The sequence below is a fragment of the Cynocephalus volans genome, chromosome 8 (genome assembly GCF_027409185.1).
Source record: "Cynocephalus volans isolate mCynVol1 chromosome 8, mCynVol1.pri, whole genome shotgun sequence".
NCBI lineage: Eukaryota > Metazoa > Chordata > Mammalia > Dermoptera > Cynocephalidae > Cynocephalus > Cynocephalus volans.
The window spans coordinates 19,823,884-19,836,376 of record NC_084467.1 but is presented as its reverse complement, the minus strand read 5'-3'; positions in this window follow the sequence as shown (position 1 = coordinate 19,836,376).

Here is a 12,493-nt window from a genome sequence, read left to right as displayed (position 1 = left end):
TCAGTCTCTCTCAGCCTCTGTTTCTCTCTCTCTCTCAACATGGAAAGAGCTGGAACCAAACTGGAATGTGTGCTTGGACAGCCTTGGTCCTTAGCGCCCATGTGCTGGCGTGTCTTGGCAAGGGTGGCAGAAAAGTGCCCTGGCAAAGCCAAACGGATGAATGGGTAATTAAATGGAGTGTTTCTCTACTGATGCTTATTTCCCTGGTTCCAAATTTATTACTTAATTAAAGGGCATTCACAGCCTGCCAAGAGATGCTAGATCTTTCTTTCCTGTTCCAATGGATAGTTCATACAATACACTCCTTTGCCCTTAATTCTTTCTTTGTCTCTCCCTGTGTCTCTTTGTCTCTCTGTCTCTGTCTGTCTCTTCCGCCCCCCGCGCCCCCCATCCTCGAGTCTTAGATCAAATAAGAGCAGCAGAGTTTGGTAATTTGAGATTACTCCTTGGTTAAGATCCCGAAAGTTTTCACCCCAGCACAAGGTGAGAGGGTTATTCTCAGCTCTTCCCTTCAAGGGCCACTTAAAAGGCTTGAAGTTGGGGGTCCAGAGGGAGAGGAGTCAGGGGGGTGGTGGCTCAAAGCACATGGCTGGCAGGGCCGGTGGGGACACAAGTGATCCCAACTTTGCATCATTGCTCCAGATGGGCACTGGCCCCAGGCGGGCCTCTCTCTGCTGCTGCCTCGGTCCCCCCACCCCAAGACTTCCCTGTTCCTTCTGTTTCGCCCTGTCAGAAATGAGCCTGAGTGCTTTGGAACACAGCAGACTATTGTTCCAAAGACAATAAAAAGGATTGGGAAATGCAGTGGCTGTCACTCCCCTGTGCCCCTAAGTTAGAATTCGATGTGTGTGTTCGAAGGGCCTCTGCGAGATCTAGCCTGCCAAGGTAGAACAAACAAAAAAGAGCAAAAGAGAAAAAGAAAAGGGCTGGGCTTAGGCACCCCAAAAAGAAGATGAAAAGAGGAGCCTCCTCCCTTCACCTCCTGTGACAGATTTTAAAGCTTCATTAGTGGCCCGCAAGGGGTTCTCAAGCAGCTACCGCCTCATCATCATGGCCATTAACCAGAGTGCAAATGACCCGCTGAGGACCCTCGACATGTCACGGCGTTGTCACCGGCATGGTTTATGGCTTCTGAGCACCAGGTCCCCGATGGGCAACATGATCCCTTACTTTCTTCATCAGAGTGAATCTGGACTTTGGAGCTCATAAAATCAGCAGGATTTCCCAGGGGCTGGCCGACTTCTTGGAGGTGCTGGGCGAGGATTTATGGGCTGAACCATACTTTCGGGGGAGCCACAGGTTTCCTGTAGAGGCATTAAAGGATGCTGAGTTGCCAAACACAGCAAAAGACGATGCCCACACTGGGGGCTCAGAAAGAGTGACGCTTTGTCAGCATGAGAGAGGGCGCGTGATCCATTAATGAGACTGGTGGCAGCTGACATTTATGGAGGCTTTCTATGCACTGTCTGTTCTCCTGCCCTTGACACTTCAGGCCAGGGGGCTGAGCCAGGATTCAATCTCAGCCTGACTTGGGGTCCTGCCCAGCCGGGTGGAGCAAGTCCACCCTTTGCCTGGATGCTTCACTCCCTGGGCTGCCTTCACACCCCTTAGGTTGGCTTTGCCCAGTGCAAACAACCTCTGGCTGGTTGTATCAGCAGAGAGATGGATACTTAGGGTTCTTAAAGGGCAGGTCACAGAGTGGGGGCAGGGGTGCTGCCTGTCCACCCAGATTCCACCTGCTGTGTACAAATGTCCCTAAAGCCCGCTAGCATTCCCCAGCGCTAGTCCTCCAAATCCCTGTTGTTGCTGGTATTTATTCATCTTCTGGAGCCAGGCTGCTGGGTTCAAATCTTTGCTCTGTTACTTACCAGCTGTATGATCTTGGACACATTACTTAACCACTCTGGGACTCAGTTTGTCATCTGTAAAATGGAGGTTTTTACAGAATGCCTGCATCATAGGGTTGTTGGAAGGATTACATGAGACAATGTGTGTATGTGCCGACCCGTAGTAAATGGTTGACGGATGTGAACTTTTTATTAACCTTATCATCATCACCATCTTCATCATCGTGCCAGTCCCTGCAGTGAGACAGTCTTCCTGGCGTCACACTTCACGTGTGTGTCTGGCTTATTCCTGGGAGCCCCAGAAGACCTTGGCTCACACCTCTGCATTCCCTAGACAGGCATCACCTGTAGGACGAGCACTGGCAGGGTTTCCACGGCAATTGACCAGGGTGATGGCCCCCAGGTCTTGTAGCCTGGGAGGTGCAGGTTGGGTTTGGGGTATATTGATCAGGGTTTCTCTGGGATTTGAGGCCACATAGGAAAGGTTTCCCTGACACTCTTTAGGGTTGTTTACAGGTGGGAGGGGTATGAGTCTGGTGGTCTGAAAGGTTTCTCTCTAGCCTGTCCTTCTGGGGCACTTTGGAGTCTTCCTGGGGACCATCCCCCATGACTGTCATGCTACCTCTTGCCTGCCTCCTGACATGACCCAAGTGCACCCGCCCGTCCCCGCCCCCCTGTCCCGGGGAAGCAGGGTGCCCCATGGGCACTGGCGGTTTGCCAAGCTCTCTTGTCGGGGTGGGCTTGGGTGTACCTTTGCTTCCGGCCCACCTCTCACACACATTGTTTGTGCAGACAAAAGAGAATGGAGTTTTGGTTTCAAGGTGTGATTTAGCACAGCACATCCATCAGGCCCTGCTGGCCCCCTCTTTACTTTTCTCCCCTTCTCATTTCCGCTTTGGGCTGTGGAGGGGAAATATCAATTGTGAAAGGGCCACTTGTCAAGATAAAAATCACACTGCTCAACAATGCCACTGCCCCGGCCACTGACAGCCTCAGGGATGTGCCAGGGGGCAGCGCCAAGGGTGGTTGTGAGGGTGGGGGGTCGAGCTGCCCTGCCTGACTCTAAAGCCCAGCCCTGCCTCTTAGTGGCTGTGCTGCTTGATTGCTCTGTGCCTCAGTTTCCTCATCCATCAAATGGGATTAAGAATTCTTGCACCACAGGACCGTGGGGGAGGCTTCAGAGAGTATATTCATGTGAAGTGCCAGGGACAGTCGTGGCTCAGAGGAAGCTTTTCATTCACATTTGATATTTTATGAAGAATCAAGGAGGGAAGAGGGGGCAGAGTTTTTGTGGGAAAGTCCAGCATCCCCTGGGAGTTTGGGTGGGAACATTTGCCATCTAGGATGGAGATTTCCAAACCTGGATGTTCTTAAGAATCACCCAGGGAATTTCAAAAAATTTTACTCCACAGATATTAACTGAGTGTCTACAATTTCATTCATAGGCATGATGTTTAGCAGCTTGGAGCTTGGAGATGGGCCTGTCAACTCTGGGCTCTACCATTTAGAGGCTGATCACTGGACAAGTGGCCCAACCTCACTGAGTCTCAGTTTCCTCATCTGCAAAATGGGAGTGATAATGGATCCTCCTCTTGGGGTGCTGCCAGGATGAATGGGAAGGTGGAGCTGGGTTCCTTACTTGGTCCTCCAGCAAGGTGTGGGGCTGCAGCAGTGAGCAGACAGAGGCCCTGCCCTGGGGGCTGAGCCAGGAGCGGCAGCAGACAGGCCATGAGGCCATAGCTCCTGCCTCAGTTTCTCTTTCTGCAGAACAGAAGTCTGCATGGTGTTTCTTGAGAGGTTTAACTAGTCATGACCTTAAACCATCCCTCGATGCTGGCATTTGCTCGGAGTTGCTGTTGCATCAAGACCTGAAGATGCATTGGCCTCGGCCTGTCCCCTAGCTGTAAGAAGGAGTGGCCCTGCCTTCTATGTGTGCCCGCTGACCTCAGAGCTCCCTCCGTCTCTGAAGATGAGCTGCCCAGAGGGAGTGCATCTGTGGAACTGCGGGACAAGAGGCCGGCTGAGGCCGCTGTTCTGCTCCTGCTATTGCCCTTTCATTCCCCACCAGACCTGACGTGGGTGACTGACGGAAACAGTGAGTCCTCCTGGAGTTTCAGTGTTACCCCAGCGAGGCCACGTCCCTGAGTGACAGGAAGGCCACTTCCCTAATCCAGATGAGGTGGGGCAGCAGGATTTGGGGCAGGGCCAGCATAGCTTGGGGGTGCACGCAGGGCCGGCCACCTGGCCACGTGCTAGGGACATTTTGCCTGGAAGGTTGACCCCAGGGATTAGCTGTGAAGTGGGGTGTGTGAATGTGTGGGGGTGGGTGTGTGTGTGGTTGTGGGTGTGCAGGCGTGTGACTGTGTGTGAGTGCGGGCATGTGTGAGCGTGGGTAAAGGGTGCGGAGAGTGAGAGAGTGTGCATGCACGCGTGTGGGCGTGTGCATGTGTGAGGGCGTGTGAGAGGCGGCTGGTATGAGAAGGGAGAGAGGAATGTGGCTGGAGCCCTCAGCCAGGGCAGAAGGAAAGAGCCCTTCTCTGGACTTGATCCTTGACTCCTGTGGGTCCCCAGAGCTGCCCCCGGCCCCTTCCCCCATGCCACCTGGGTCCTGCCAGCAGCGCCCCTTTTGTCTGCTCCTCCTGCCCCTTGCCCTGAGCTCTGGGCACTGAGGTTTTCATGTTGAGCTCTCAGGACCTGCTCTCCATCGAGGCATGAAGCGATACATCTGCTCCCACCCTGCCAGGGACAGAGGGGCTCCTCTGGGCCAACCAGTAGGCAACTAGGTGCTCACAGCCCACCCTGAGGAGCAAGGGTTCATACGTGGCATGTGGGTGAAGCCACAAGAACATTTTTGCAGGTGGGTTGGTGGTGGCTGGGGGCGGGGGTGGTTCTCTCTGGAATTCTTAGGAGGGGAGGGAGGCTGAGCCACCCCAGAGTAGACACAGAAAATACAGTTGTCCTCCATGAGACCATCCCACTGGGGTGGCACCAGGACCCCAGGGGACTTGCAGGGAGGGTGCCGGACAAGAGGGACCCCTGAGTCCCTCAGCCTTTGGGCTTTCATGGATTGGTAAAATCCACCTCTCTCAATTTTGGGACAACTTAGGTTGGCAACATTTTAGTTTGTCAGTTGAGGATATTAAAATCTGTGGCCAAAAGTAGACATTGCCATCATGTCATAAAAGGAAGGACATTTTTAAAGAAAGGAAGTGACATATCTGAGGTTAAAGAACAGTACTTTCCAAGAAAGAACAGTCAGTAATTTTACTAGGACATTTTTTGTCTTGGACTAGTGAAGTGTTCTCAGGCGTGGAGATTGGGGAGCAGTATTCTGGGACCCTGGGGGCTGGGAAGCACAGTGGGGTGAGCCCAGCAAGGGGAGCCGCCGCCAGTCCTGCTCTTTCCACCCTGGCATGGTGGGGCCTCGTGTGGAGCCCTGAGTCCTGTCCTGGGGCTGTGGGAAGTGGAGAGAAACCAGGGTGCCTTGGTGCCTGAAACCACCTCAGGAGGAGGAGATGTCGGGCTGGAGTAGGCTTCGCCTGCATGAGTCCTGGTGCCATGGCTGAATTACTAGCTGTGTGACTTTGAAAAGTGACTCAGCCTCTCTGTGCCTTCCTTTTTCATCTGCATAATGATAGTACCCATCTTCCATGGCTGTTGAAAGGATTCAGTGAATCAACACGGGGAACCTCAAGAACAGTCCCTGGCTCACAGAATTTAATCTACCTGTGCTGGTTATTACTATGATTAAGAGGGCTGCTCCCACTTTTTGGGGAAGAATCTCCTGTGTGGAAGGAATCACATTTTGTGTGGCTTTGGAGGGCAGAGCAGGGCCCCTGCAAACATTTTCTGTGAGCCAAGCCCTGTACCAGACATTTCAAACATTATCTTGCAGAGAGGGGGACTATCAGTCCATTTTACAGGTAAGGAAACTGAGACTGGGAAGATGAGCAATTTCCCAAGGTTGCAAAGCCAGGAGGAGGCGGATCTGAGAAGGCTGGGGCTGGCCCAACTGCAAAGCCCCTGGTGTCATTTTGTAACAGTTGGAGGAGACTTTAATTTTCACCATATGGAGGATCATCCCTGCTTGGTCAGCACCTAACACAGCTCCGGGCACAGAGTGGGCTCTCAGTAAATTCTCTCAGTGATGAATGATGGGGAAATAGTGAGCTCCAGATGGTGGAAGTCTTCAAGCAGAGCTACCAAAGAGGGCATATGTGCACAAGGGAACCATTGGGCTTGCCCTCTAAAGTCCCTTCCAGCCCTGGAGTCTACAAGTCTATGGCCAGCGCTCAAGGAAACATCCCATGCTGAGGGCATTTTGAAGTATGCATACAGCTAGAAGCCCCTGACTCAATACTCAGAGGTTGCTGCTCTGTCCCTCCCTGAGGCCTCCAGGGAGCAGCCCATTAGCTCCATGTCTCTGCAAAGCCAGGGACTCCCGCCTTAGTACCACTTGGAGCACCATCTACAGCTGTGTCTGACTGGTGGCTTCAGTCACCCTCCCCTGCCACCCAGCTCTGGTCACCATATCCAACCACAGGACCTTGAGACACGTGGAGACTTTGGCATCAGTCATGCCCTCTAACTCCTAGATGGTGAGATCCTATCATTAAATCTTCAGGACTTTTTTTTTTTTTTTTTTTTTTTTTTAATGACCAGTAAGGGGATCTTAACCCTTGACTTGGTGTTGTCAGCACCATGCTCTCCCAAGTGAGCCACGGGCCAGCCCCAAATCTTCAGGAATTTTACGAGCCAGCATCATTAAAAACCAAATTATAGGCTTACAATTAGATTACATTTTAAAAAGACAATAAGTATTCAAAACTTACCACTTCCTAGTTATTTTTTTCAATCTTGCTATTTATCTAGGCTCTCCAGGTTATTTACGGTTATTGTATCTGTGTGGTGAAAACACTCTGTGTTCAGTGACTTCACAAGAGTAGCTTGAAATTAGCTGTGGTGGGAATATTTACACTATAGAAATTGGCAAGCACTGCAAATCAGGACTTTCCCTACCCCAACAGCTGGTTGTTAAATGTTTAGCAGCATGCCACAGCTCTGCCTGTACTAACTTTTGGGAATCTTAGTGACACTGGGTGTGCATTTCTACGTTCCAGAGAAGTCATGAGACCAACAGTGTCATGTGCTTAGGAACCTGCTGATTTTCCTAAACAACTTATTTCATTTCTACTCCTGGATACACTATTATTCACAGTTGAGTAGTGTTAAAATCATCTTTGTTCCCTCTTTGCCTTCACTGTCAGAAAACTTAGAAACAAATTTGAGTCCTACCTTTAGCAAGTAGCATAGCTTACATTTCTGCACACTAACTTTTATTTATTTACTTTCCTACTTGTATTTTCTTTTTGCCTTTTCACCCCTACACTTTTTACATTTAAAATTTTTTACAGGCTTATGGTCAAGGTGGTGGAATAGACGGTCCTCAGCATCACTCCCTCCCACAAATTAACCAATTTACAACTATTAAAAAGCAATGACAGCCAAGCTGGGGCCACTAGAGCTCAGGGGAAGAGGAGGAGAGACCTGTGGAGTTCATGAAGGCAGGAGAGGCCACAATGAGATAAAGAAAGGAGTGTTCCTACCATTTTGAATCCCAGCTGCTTCCAGGCTGGAGCTGCTGAGCACACGGAGCAGGGGCTGGCAAAAAGCCACATCTGTGCCCTTCAGATGAAGTTGCTTGGAGGTGGCAGGGGAGAAGAGGGCCTTAGTGGCCCCCAAGACAGCAAGACCACTGATAGTATTCCTGGGGACCCACATAGGAATGAGGAACCACAACAACTGAAGAAAAGGAGCCACTCAGAGGCTGGTGAGTCATTGCAAGGGACCGGAGCATGGTCCATCCCATGGGAAATGTTTGGAGTGTGGGTAGTGGGAGAAATGGGCCCACTGGGGGAACACTGGGGCACAGCAAGGACAGCCGATCTGCCCCCCAATCAGTGTAGGACAGTCTCAGAGGAGACTGGTCAGGAATATAGAACTGCAGGGGGTGCAGTTCGATGAAAAGACTCAGGCCCAGACCAGAGTTTCTATACAACCCAGGTGCACCAGATCTCTCTAGACCCGGAAGTACCTATAAAGTCAAACATTAAAACCTGAGCTGCACAAAAAGCCTTTCCTAGGAAATCAGCAGCAAAGCAGCAATTTAGCTCAGAGCTCAAGTGCTGGTTCCCACAAGAAGTTCCTCCATTTTAGAAGTAAGCAAAGGGCAACAAAATAGTTCAAGTGCAGAATTTTAGTGGTGGGAACAGCAAATAATCCAACACAGAACTGAAAGAAAAAACAAAGTACCCACAACTAGAGACAAAGTTTGATATTAACTAGTAAAGGTCTCATTTCACCAAAGAATACTTATAACACCTAGAAGGACTGGAAGTCCCCTGGTCTACCATGCCAGAAAGGGGGAAAGACTGGGGGCCTCGGCCTTGCCCCCCTGACCTGTGCAACAAGCCCAGTGATGACCACCGAGCTGCTGCAGAAAGTGCCCTGGGCTCTCCTGAGCTGGGGCAGTGGGGTCTGAAGGCCTCAGCCACACACCCCAAACACCTGCAACCAGCCCAGTGATGACCACTGAGCTGCCGTAGGAAGCGCCCCAGGCTCTCCTGAGCTGGGGTAGTGGGGGGGTCGAGGGCTTTGGCCACACCCTCCCGATATGTGCAACCAGCTAAACAACAACCACCGACCCACAGCAAGAAGGGCCCCAGGCTCTCCTGAGCTGGGATGGTGGGGGGCGAGGGCTTTTGCCAAATCCCCCTGCACCCAGCCCGGCAATGACCAAGCTACCACTGGAAGCCCCTTGGTCTCCCCTGTGGGAATGTGGGGGGTGCCACAGGCCTCAATCCCACCCCTCCTCCTTCCTCCTTCTTCTATCCCATTTCCTTCCCGTTTTCCCTCTCCCCCTCTCTCCCAACTGATCAGCAACAACATCATAGAATGTTAAAAAATAATATTAATAAAAAAATTGTTTTTACAGCTTCATTGAGGTACAATTGATGTATAATTGACCTATAATAAACTTCACTCAGTTAAAGTGTAAACAATTTGATGTTTTAACATATGTATGCACCTGTTAAACTATCACTAACATCAAGATAGCAAACATATCCATCACTCCTAAGAGTTTCCTCATGCTCTTTGTAATCCATCCCTTCCATCCCCAAGCTACTACTGATTTGGTTTTTTAAAAAAATAAGTACATTCTAAGATGTTGTTGGGGGGGAGGGGGAATGTGGGGGTGGGGCTGGCTCATGGCTGGCTCTGTTGCTGGCCTGGTTGTGGTGGCGGGGGGTGGGGCCAAGGCCCAGCCTGCTGTCTTCTGATTTGCTTTTTATTATCATCGATTAGTTTGCATTTTCTAGAATTTTGTGTAAATGAAATCTATAGTATGTACTCTTTTTTTTTTCTTTTTGAGTCTGGCTTCTTTCATTTAGTATAATGTTTTGAGGTTTATCTACACTGTTCATATATGTAGTTTGTTTCCTTCTCTTGCTGAGTAGTATTCTATCATAGGGATATACTATAATTTGTTTATCCAATTACCTGTTGATTGACATTTGAGTTATTTTTAGTTTTTGGCTATTATGGCAGCACCACACTCAGACAGTGAGCGAACCGGCCATCCGTATATGGGATCCGAACCCGGGGCCTTGGTGTTATCAGCACCGCACTCTCCCGAGTGAGCCACGGGCCGGCCCTTTGTTTTTGGCTATTATGAATAAAACTGCTATAAATATTTGGGTATAAGTTTTTATGTGGACATATGTTTTCATTTTTCTTGGGTAAAGACCTAAAAGTGGAATGGCTGGGTGGCATGTTAGATGTGTGTTTAACTTTTAAGAAATTGCCAATTTCAGTTTATTTATTTTTTTTATTAGGCTGTGTGCTCTTGAACAAATTTCTTAACCTCTCTGGGCCTCAACTTTGTTATAGAACTCAATCACGTGGTTCCTGTCATATTCTACCTTTATAGACTTGTTGTAGGACACACAAGACAGTCTTAAGGCTCTCAGGAAAAAAAGAGACCCGAGAGAGCCAGGATATTATTTTGACCACCGTCATCACACCCTCAGAACTCATTAGATTGCTCATCTCCCCTGCAGCCCTGAGGAGGATGCTGGGGTGGGGTCGGGAGCACTTTAGATTCCCACCAGATTTTACACTGCTCAACCCTTCACTCAGCCTCTGAATAGTGCTAATGTTGTCATAGATCACAAGGCCTTTTAAGACAACCTGCCAGCTGATGCAGTGCTGGTTAAGGTGATGGAACTTGCAATGTGTGAAATATCCTAATCAGGTTTCTATGTCCCATCAGTTGGTGGGTGACCCTTATCACCAGTTTCAAAGGCAATAGGCAACATTAAATGACCCAAACCACCTGCCCCTGTCCCCTCCACCCCCAACACACAAAAAACCTCCAACATCTAAACAACTTGCTTAGATGATGAACATTTTTTGCAGAGGACTTGGGACAAAAGGTGGGGATTGTCTTGCTTTGGGAGGATTCTGTGGCTCTGTGGCTTTACTCTCGAAGTCTATTGCTTTCAATATTTCTGTGCTGTGGGTGATGGTGGGATTGTCCTCACTGAGTCTTTGTGGATGGGAGGTTGGGGAGAGTGGCTTTCTTATTCAGTGGGCAGCAAATACATCCAACTCAGGTCATGGTGGGCTTTGAGGAGAATGGTCGGCAAAGGAGTGGGGAGAATTCAGCAGTCAGGCCAATTGCAGGGGATTCCACAGCAGGGCTTCAGTTCCTTAAGAAGGGTGCAGGGGGCTGTGGGTTCTGTCCAGCTCTGCCCAACCTCTCGGTGAGCGGCCTTGCTGGGTGGCCAGCAAAGACAAGCGAGGGGCCAGCGAGTGCCTCTTCCTGACCTTGACACGTGATAACCGATGTGTGCTCCCGGAGGAGTTGCGGCTTCAGAAGAAGTATTTTCAAGATGAGTCAGTTTGTCCAATCTCTCTGCCTCTGCAACAGCAGCTCTTCATTTACGTACTGATGACTGGGGTGGAGGGGGCGTTGAAGGAAGGCACCATGGAGGGAAGAGTAACGGAAAAAAAAAAAATGGAAAAAAGAAAAAGATTTGTGTCAGCAAAATGAAAGAGCCAAATTTTTCATGTGTTTCTGGGGAAAGAGAATTTGCCGAGCTTATGCTTGACTGTAAATCAAGGCGGCTGCTCCGGGCTGCTTGTTGGCTCTGTATTTTCTCCAGGGGGCTGGGACTTAGGTGGGATTCAGAGCCAGGCAGGGTACATCCTGGCACTGGGCCGTAGGCATGAAAACTATCCCAGATACCGACCTAGAAGAAAACAGAAGCCACCCAATGAAAGTCAGGCAGGAGGTGGGGGGTGCTGGGCAAGGCTATTTGCTAACCCAAGGTGGTTCCCTGTTTGTTCCTTCTCACTCTAAGTCCAAACTCAAGTTCAAGTTCTTTGCTGCAGGCAGTAAATGCTTGAGCCTTCTCTTTGCCAGGTGATGTGGGAAGAGTTGGTGAGACCCGGAGGATGGACGGAATGAAAGGGGGAACAATTTTAGAGTAGGGCCAGGGAAAATTTTACAAGCAAAAATGGACCTTTGTAGGGCTGAGTTTGGAAAATGCTTTGCAGAGCTGCTCTAGTAGGAGAGGCTCTCTGGGAGGTGCTGAGACAGGACTGGACAGAACTCTGCTTCTGGAGGTGGAGGGGGCAGTTCTAGCTTTTCGATTGGTTGAGTTATTTTATAAAGCAGAACTGGAAGGAAATAGCAGGCCCCCCAGCCCCTCAAAAATCTTCTCTTGTCTGATTAAAACTCCATCCATCTCATCCTTTGGGGCTCCTCCCCTCCCCTCCGCTGTCTCAAGGATGTTTGGTGTCTGTGAACACTGCCTTATTTGTGCTTCAGTCCGGCTTTCTTAACTGAGTTGGAGGCACTCTGGGAAGAGCCCGAGCCCCTCACCTGTTGGACAGTGTCAGTAGAACTCATTTGTCATATACGCACTTGTGTACACAGGCTGGGTACACCTTCCATGTGTGTGCTGGAGGTGGGGAGGGGCTTAACCTGTCTGCCACCCGAGGAGTCTTAGGACCCCTTGGATGATGACCAGGTGGTCTCTTGGAACCTCTGAGATCTCTGGCAGAATTGGACAAGGGATTGACTCTGGAACTGAAGGTCAGGCTCTCAGATGGTGGGAGTGAGATTTTCAAACAACGGGCGACACGGGCTGGAAGGAGCTCACAGCGTGGTACCATATTTCTGGAGGACCACCTGTAAGGTGTGTTAGAAGCCTTCATGTTGCCTGTCCTTCCGCCCAGCCATTCCACGTCTGTGATTTTATCCTACGGGAACACTCAGGGATGTGGGTAAAACTTTAGTTACTTAAGTCCTTCATCTGTATAATGGGGATGCTCATTTCTCAGTCTCCTTCTTCACAGGGCTGTCATGAGAATAACAGTACTTGGCACCCAGCCAGTGCTCAGTCAGCTGTTAGCTGTTACTAAGACTAGCAACAAACTGAGTCCCAGAGAGGCTGAGGCCTTGCTTCAGGTCACATAGCAAAGCAGCCATGTTGCTGGGTGTAGGGCTGTCAGCCCACGATGCCCAGGCATTAGAGGCTTGAGGTTTGCGCAGTGTGCTAAAGAGTGGTGGGTGTGGG